Raw genomic sequence first — 8,667 nt, 5'->3', positions numbered from 1 at the left:
TTTGAACACACAGTAACACAGGGTAAACTTGATTCTCTCATTACTTCGTACATAGTGAAGGGAATGCATCCTTTGTCTACAGTTGAACAAACTGAATTTGTTGAATTGATTCATGGATTAAACACAAATCTGACAGTGATTTCCAGACGTACACTGCGAAGGAGAATAGACGCAGATTTCAATGCCAAAAAAAGTGATCTGAAAGAGAAACTGAAGACGGTGCAATATGTTTGCACCACTGCTGACATCTGGTCCACGAGTAAGACTAGCTTCATGGGCGTAACAGCTCACTGGATCAAGCCAGATTCAACTGAACGTGAATCAGTCGTTCTCGCATGCAGACATTTCCAAGTCCACACAACTACAACCGCATTGCTGAGATATTGGAGGAAATCCACTCAGAATTTGGCCTGTCAAATGAAAACATCATTGCAACAGTGACTGACAATGGGTCAAATTTTGTAAAGGCCTTTAAGGAGTTCAACATATCTGTTGTTGCAGATGAAGACGAGAATGATGACACAAAAGAGAATGGACTATCCTTTGTAACCATCAATGCTTCAGAAGAAGAAGTGTCTGAAGGTGCAATCATCCTACCACCTCATGTGAGATGTGCCACTCATACACTGAGCTTAGTGTGTACCACTGATGCAAAGCAGGCGATGAAGGACTCTCCCACACTCTCCCGTCTGAACCACACAGCCATGGGAAAGTGCTCAGCTTTGTGGAATGCATCAAAAAGACCCAAGACGGCAGAGCTCCTGTCAGAAGTGACAAAAGAACAGTTGAAAACACCATGCCCAACACGTTGCAATTATATGTATGACAGTGTGAATCAGCTGGCCACTTTAAGAGACAAACTACCTGAAATGATACCAAAAATTCAGCTCCCTCCATTCAAAGAGGTGGAGCTTGACTACCTGGCAGAGTACTGCAAAATCCCTCCCCTCTTCAGCTCCGGTTGAGAGACTGTTCTCATTTGCAGGAATAATATTCCATCCGCACAGGAGGCGGTTAATGAAATATTTGAAAAGTTAGTTGTTCTGAAAGGCAACTAAACTGGCTGTGATGAATATGTGATGAATATGTTCTTTTTTCACACTTTATTTTTCGGCTTTTCACCACAGACATTCAGAGAACCTCCTTGGGTTCACAGACTGATTTGTAATTGATTCGTAACCGTATCCCTTATCTTATGGATTGTCCTTTCTGCCTGTTGCTTTTGCAGTCTTTTTGCCAGTAGTTTATTTTCCAGATGATGCTCACTCTGTAGAGCTGATGCAGTTCAAGGAACAATTTAAATGCCACCTCAAAGAGCTTGTGAGACATGTAAGCCAGATCCCCCCCCCCCCGCAAAACACAACTTAATTATATAGTTGCATCATTGATACACATTGTATGGGCATCTCTGTGTTTAGCATCCTGTATTCTAAGTATACTTTTGACATTGCATTCAAGGTGTCTGTCAAAATAAAGAAGCACACAGACCAAGCTGTATGGATTCGTATTGCGTGAGGAGACGCCTTCTCTCGACCCAACCACCTGAAACCAACATACGTCGTCCACTATCTCCAAACCCCGTACGTCTTTGTGACCAACCTGACTTCCAAGCAGAAGCCCCTGTTGTCCCAGGTGAGGGTTGAGTTTCATGTTCAATCCAAGACATTGTTCGCACAGTTGCCGGGTCGCCGTTTCTTCTGTCTTTTTTCATTTTAAGTAAGTGATGTACTTTGCAGGCCATGGTTCTATCCACCAGATATCAAGCTGTCAAGGATGCTAACCTTAGTGGACAGAAACTCACTGCCATTAGGGACCTTCTAATGAGGAAATATCAACAGGTAGGCTCTTCAAACTACAACCAGCATACAAAGCTCTGTATGCCCCGCTTAATTAAAGATTGCTGAGGGCTTTGAACCCTTGACCTCAATGACCACCTGTTGAGGAAGAATGTAAGTTGTGATGTTCACCCTTTATGAACCTTAACTACACTTACATATTTACCTTTTTTGTCGTAGAAGCTTGGTTTATTCTTATGTTTAGTATTAATAACACAAAAAGTTTACAATCCTAACAATGAACTGTGAAAAGCATCGCACATTGTCTTCATCCCTCTGTGCCATTAAACAGAAGTTCTGTTAAAGATGTTACAGTATATATATCTATTGTAAACATCCATCATGCTGCCAAACTACTTCCTGGTTCAGGTTCGACCTTTGCACATGCAAAATATCTTTGATTACATAATGTCACAGTTCATGTCTAGAGATCCACTGAACAGAGAGAAACTCTTAGCCTACTACTAACTTATTTTAACCCGTGAGAGTTTTGTTATAAAAATGATTGGTCTGATGATTTATATTGGGAATTTTGTTTTAACTTTTTAATTCTTGGTGTTTCCCACCAAGTATCCAAGTCCTCTTGCAGAAAATAACCAAACTATCTCAAGTATGTTAATCAAATAATTTGATCTGAGCAAAGCTGCTTTCATATTGTTTATAAGATCACACATACTTAAACATTGTTTGTTTTACCCTCATGTATTTGGCCTTAATGCGTTCCTCTGGAAGAATTCTGCTTTGTGATTCTGTTTATTTGGCTTCTGTCCTATTTACAGACCCGCTCATAGAAATAGAACAAGCTGAGCCTGCAGCAAACAGACTTCACATGGCCGGCAAGGCCTTTGGTGGTGGGGCGTTACCTCAGTCTGCAGTTTACAAGGTATCCAGAGGCATTTCGATGATACTGAGTCTCAGCCTTAAGTCGCTGTCTCACTATATCAGTTCAAAGATTGATAAAAAGGTCAGTATCGCTCTGTGCTGACATCATCTTATGTTTTGTGTTCTTTCCTCAGCTGGAGACAAAGTTCAGAGACCACTCCAACAAGACCATGACGGAGCGGGAGGAACCATTCAGATGTGTTGTCAAATTTGCAAGCACGAACTTCCTGGAGTCACTCAGACAATGTGCATCTTCAGGTATCAAGAATGTGTTCGCCACAACCCTATGTGTGTTAGCAAGGAAACAATACTTGGATTGTAAAACAAGAAAACATGTTTTATAGTCTTGGCAATTCCATAAATGACCACAAGAGGGCACACACTCTCTAGACTAGAGGAAATAGCCCCTCTGTAATGCTCCTACAACATAATCCATCATGAATATGTCTGTCAGTGCATTCAAAGTGTTTTACCCCACTGTCCCATGGGTTATTTGTGATTATTACGTTTTTAACAATGCCAACAAAATCGTAAGCAAGTTTAATTTTTCTCTCTTTTTTTAAAGTACGATCAACTAATTTCAATGTTGTTTTTTGCACCTCTGCTCTCATGTATCCCCTTAAAAGGAAGAAATTATTTTGTCATCACAGACAATGGCCCTGGTCCCTCCTCACAAACGCACCAACCACAGAACTGATGGCCGACAGGCCCTTCATTTAAAGCAGGGGTCACCAACCTTTTTGAAGCCGAGAACTACTTTAAGGGTACTGAGCAGTACGAAGGGCTACTTGTTTGATAAAAACTTCCTGAATAACAAAATTGCACAATCACCTTTTAATAATAATAATATATGTGAAGAGACTGTCTGATCACGTTTATGTTAATTATTCCTCACAATAATTAACAATTATTTCCACAACAATGATGGCAGGAAACAGATATATTTAAACATGCAACATGTATTTGTTAATCTCTTCCAACATTTGAAAGTCAGAGGACTGTAACATTTTTGAACAAATCGTGAACTCTGTCCCATGTTTGTACAAATGATCAGTTATGTAAGATAAAAAATCAACTCTTTCACTTTTTTAAATGAATCCTATCACATTAGTACTCATCACCAAATCTGTAGCATGAATGATGCAGTGGTAATGGATACATTTTGGGAAGTCTGGGTCACCTTTACATTGTGCAATGAAGCCGACATGCCGGCCCGTCATGGCGGGAGAACCGTCTGTTGTCACCGACACCAGCTTTTCTAGCGGTACCTTTTTCTCCACAAAAAACTCTTCACCGCGTTGTAGATGTCAATTCCCCTCGTTGTTGTCTTCAGGGGCAGAAGTGTCAGGATTCTTCTTTTGTGGAGAAATCATCGAACACCATTCGGATAAACATCATCAGCTGAGCTGTACTGGTGCTGTCCACGGACTCGTCGCACTGGATGCTAAACCACCTGCACTGAACCAGATCCCGGCCCAGTTGCTCCGTTAAGTTCTCGGATATAGCCGACACTCTGGCTAGCCATATGACGGAAATGCATGGGTAAGTGTTTCTTCAATAAATTGTAGAATTTGAAACCATTTCAGACTGAAAGGGTTTACATTAAGAAGGAATGTAATTCATTTTCAGAATGCATGGCAGGGAATTAGCAAAGGTGGTTCCCTATAGTTATTAGGGGGCATTTCAATTTCATGTTTTCTTTTATCGTCTTTGCTCTAAAGGAGGATTCCTTCCCGTAACCAGAAGGAGAAGTTTGCCCTGGGAATCATTACACTCTTTCCTTAGCTGAATGTTCCCCTTTCTCCAAAGGGCTATGTAAGTTTTTAAAAGGATTACTTCCACAATACACACCGGTTTTACAGACTAGAGTTTTGCACAAAAACTCTTTTTTCTTCAAAACATCAAAAAAATGGATCTACAAACACACAAAATATTCTATGTATTGATTTGATTGGCACTGTTATGAAGTCATTCATTCACAATCCCATAATTGCCTTTTTATATAAGATCTATGAGTGACCTTTGTAATTTCATATTTTTTAAATAACTTAACAGGCGCACTTCTATGATGGGGAAAAAGGCACAGGATATTTAGCATGGCGCCTCAAGACCATGTCCAGGAATAAATACCAACGGCCAGTCAAGGCAGCCACAGAGCCTCAAGCACAGGGACCAAACCGCTGAACATCAGCAGCCACAGAGCCTCAAGCACAGGGACCAAACCGCTGAACATCAGCAGCCACAGAGCCTCAAACACAGGGACCAAACCGCTGAACATCAGCAGCCACAGAGCCTCAAGCACAGGGACCAAACCGCTGAACATCAGCAGCCACAGAGCCTCAAACACAGGGACCAAACCGCTGAACATCAGCAGCCACAGAGCCTCAAGCACAGGGACCAAACCGCTGAACATCAGCAGCCACAGAGCCTCAAGCACAGGGACCAAACCGCTGAACATCAGCAGCCACAGAGCCTCAAACACAGGGACCAAACCGCCGAACATCAGCAGCCACAGAGCCTCAAGCACAGGGACCAAAGCGCCGAACATCAGCAGCCACAGAGCCTCAAGCACAGGGACCAAACCGCCGAACATCAGCAGCCACAGAGCCTCAAGCACAGGGACCAAACCGCCGAACATCAGCAGCCACAGAGCCTCAAGCACAGGGACCAAACCGCTGAACATCAGCAGCCACAGAGCCTCAAGCACAGGGACCAAAGTGCCGAACATCAGCAGCCACAGAGCCTCAAGCACAGGGACTAAACCGCTGAACATCAGCAGCCACAGAGCCTCAAACACAGGGACCAAACCGCTGAACATCAGCAGCCACAGAGCCTCAAACACAGGGACCAAACCGCCGAACATCAGCAGCCACAGAGCCTCAAGCACAGGGACCAAAGTGCCGAACATCAGCAGCCACAGAGCCTCAAGCACAGGGACCAAACCGCTGAACATCAGCAGCCACAGAGACTCAAGCACAGGGACCAAACCGCTGAACATCAGCAGCCACAGAGCCTCAAACACAGGGACCAAACCGCTGAACATCAGCAGCCACAGAGACTCAAGCACAGGGACCAAACCGCTGAACATCAGCAGCCACAGAGCCTCAAGCACAGGGACCAAACCGCTGAACATCAGCAGCCACAGAGCCTCAAGCACAGGGACCAAACCGCTGAACATCAGCAGCCACAGAGCCTCAAGCACAGGGACCAAACCGCTGAACATCAGCAGCCACAGAGACTCAAGCACAGGGACCAAACCGCTGAACATCAGCAGCCACAGAGCCTCAAGCACAGGGACCAAACCGCCGAACATCAGCAGCCACAGAGCCTCAAGCACAGGGACCAAACCGCTGAACATCAGCAGCCACAGAGCCTCAAACACAGGGACCAAACCGCTGAACATCAGCAGCCACAGAGCCTCCGCAGCTTGATGGAGATGCCTGTACGGAGGCTATATAATTTCCTGTTCACTGTTCATTTCCTGTTCATTGGTCATGTTCACTCTCCTGATGAAACGAGTGTTTCAGAAGATGAAGATGACCTTGCAACTTCACCAGGACCTAGTGCATGACCCGCAGAGAACCACAGATGTCTTAAAAACATTTCCACGTTGTTTAGATGTCAAAGGACCAGTGAGTTGTGCTCATCTTTTATTTAAACTCTAGTCCTTAATTTGGTTGGATGTAAGTAGTTAACCGTGCACACACCATTTACTTGATTTTCTTCTCTTTTTTTGCATCTATGTATGATCAACAGCTGAATCAAGACTTCCTGCTGCTGTTTGGTGCTGAAACAGCTTCCAAGATGCTTGAGAAGTGGGATACAGCATTCAAGCCCAAGGTTATCAAAGAGGCCAAACACCTGACTCAGTCAACTGAGCTGTGCCGACTTCTGACAGCTGCTGAAAACCTTTCAGAGAACGATCACACCAGTAAGCTACATGATATCCTTGGTTTATTTAATAAATGGCTGATGCTATTAACTTTGTGTATTCCAAGTACATACTAATGACTTGTTTGGTCTCATTTACTCCTGGTAGACTGGGACAGTGACATGGCTTCTCTGCTGCTCCTTCTCCATCTCTTGCCACCCACAGCTGGACGGAAGAGGATCAAAATAAGTCCCAGTGATGCAGTGGGCAAAATGTTACTCTTTCACAAGGTATGTATCATCTGGTTAAATCCCACAAGCCAGTTTTTCAGTGATATTAACTCAATTAAAAAGAGATTTTAAGTTTGCAAAAAAGGACTTATCTGAATGTCTCAATATTGCAAACTTTACAACAATTCCTCAACAGCGAGGACTTTTTGGACACACACAAGAGCAACTCAACTCTTCTTTTGTCTAACACAGGGATTGCCAAAGTGTGGTGCGCGCACCCCTGGGGGTGCGCGAGCTGCCTCTAGGGGGTGCGCGAGAGGAAAAATGTAATGGCGGTGCAGTCCTGTCTCCTAAAAATTACATTCCCCCAAAACTAAAATGCATTCTCAATTACGTTTTACCATGAACGTATTTTCTCCCTGATTACGTTTGTGTTTGACGTACAAATACGTTTCTCATCAACATATCTTTGCCATACTTTAGTCTTTATAATTTTTCTGTGATCTGCCTCGCCTCTACCCCGCCACCCACAAGTTGTTGACCCGCGGCCTGTTCCGAGGGCTGACAGACCTGACGATCGGATGCCTCGCGGCTGGAGACCTCGCGTCCCGGCGCCAACGGGTGAGCGCCGGCCACTCGGAACCATAACACCAAGTCCCGGATTTCACCCGGGGATATTCTGGAGGTATTGTGACCGGGTGATGTGTCTCGTTGCTGGGGAGGCATGCGCCGAGAGTGGCGGGGTGTTATGAGGTATATATTACAACTTGGTGTTATTGCTGTTGTAATAGGGAGAAGGAGAGGCGGTGGTGGAGAGGGAAACAAATGTTAAAGAGATGGTGGAATGTATGATTGGAGAGAGAGAAGCGAAAAAGTTGGACGTGATCCCGCGTCCAACAACACTGTCGCGCGCATCGATGCTTTGTCTGAAGACATCCTGGCTACATTAGTCGGTCGCGTAAGAAGAGTGAGTTTTACTCTCTGCAAGTAGACTGTTGTGGAGCTGGGCCTGGATAAAGGTGGAGCTGGGACTGGATAAAGGTGGAGCTGGGACTGGATAAAGGTGGAGCTGAGACTGGATAAAGGTGGAGCTGGGACTGGATAAAGGTGGAGGTCTAAACAGACGTGAGTACAGCTTCCTGCTGTCAGTGTTTTAAATACATTGATAAGGCAGGGTATGCTAAATGCAGCCTCTGCTCCAAGGAGATGGACAGCAACAAGGGCTCACATGTCCTCTCATCACACTGTTCACACTGTTCACTGTGATGACCACAGCCAGTGGACTAACAGTCCCAACAGTCCACGTTGCTCCCAAGAACCCTGAAGTAATGAGAGGGTTAAGGTGCCTCTACCTTCATTTCAGCGGGTTGCTAATGCAGAGGTGTGTATAGATCACAGCTATTATTTTACTCTTGATTTGAACGTTTGAAAATGAGACCTCGGTCTCAATGGATTTTGTCGAAATAAAGGTTAATAATAATAATACTAATAGAGCTGAAATAGTGATTAATAACTGAATAATAAATAGTTTTTTGCTTAAAGTAAATGTCATCACTTAATTTTCTTCTCAAAGTACACCAGAATGCTACATTTTAAAGCTCATATTTAAAATAAAATTGCCAGTTTTTGCAGTCTTTTTGCCAGTAGTTTATTTGCTTTGGGTCCCACCTCATAGATGAATATGTTCTTGTTGATGCAAAGCCAAAGTTTATGGGCTGTTAAGTCCCATAATAAAAAAATATATAGACATCAATCAAGTTGTTGTCTTTTAATAGCTTTGCTTCGTTACACTGACATTCTGTGACTGTTCTTCCTTTTTGTGGGGTTCACCAGAGCTTTGTGTACGTTA

General features: G+C 43.9%; 1 pseudogene across 1 annotated transcript; it reads left to right on the top strand.

The window, feature by feature from the left end:
* The first annotated feature begins 335 nt into the window (after positions 1-335).
* Positions 336-4,208, top strand: LOC306789995 (centromere protein N-like; annotated as a pseudogene). The gene is made up of 8 exons: positions 336-582; positions 1,229-1,329; positions 1,459-1,632; positions 1,737-1,838; positions 2,391-2,445; positions 2,615-2,718; positions 2,852-2,975; positions 4,051-4,208. The product of its transcript is annotated as a centromere protein N-like (transcript).
* The last annotated feature ends 4,459 nt before the right edge of the window (positions 4,209-8,667 follow it).

The sequence above is a fragment of the Melanostigma gelatinosum genome (assembly GCF_949748355.1).
Source record: "Melanostigma gelatinosum genome assembly, chromosome: 16".
NCBI classification, from domain to species: Eukaryota; Metazoa; Chordata; class Actinopteri; order Perciformes; family Zoarcidae; genus Melanostigma; species Melanostigma gelatinosum.
Note: the sequence above shows the minus strand (reverse complement) of the source record. Positions and strands in the feature narration are given on the sequence as shown.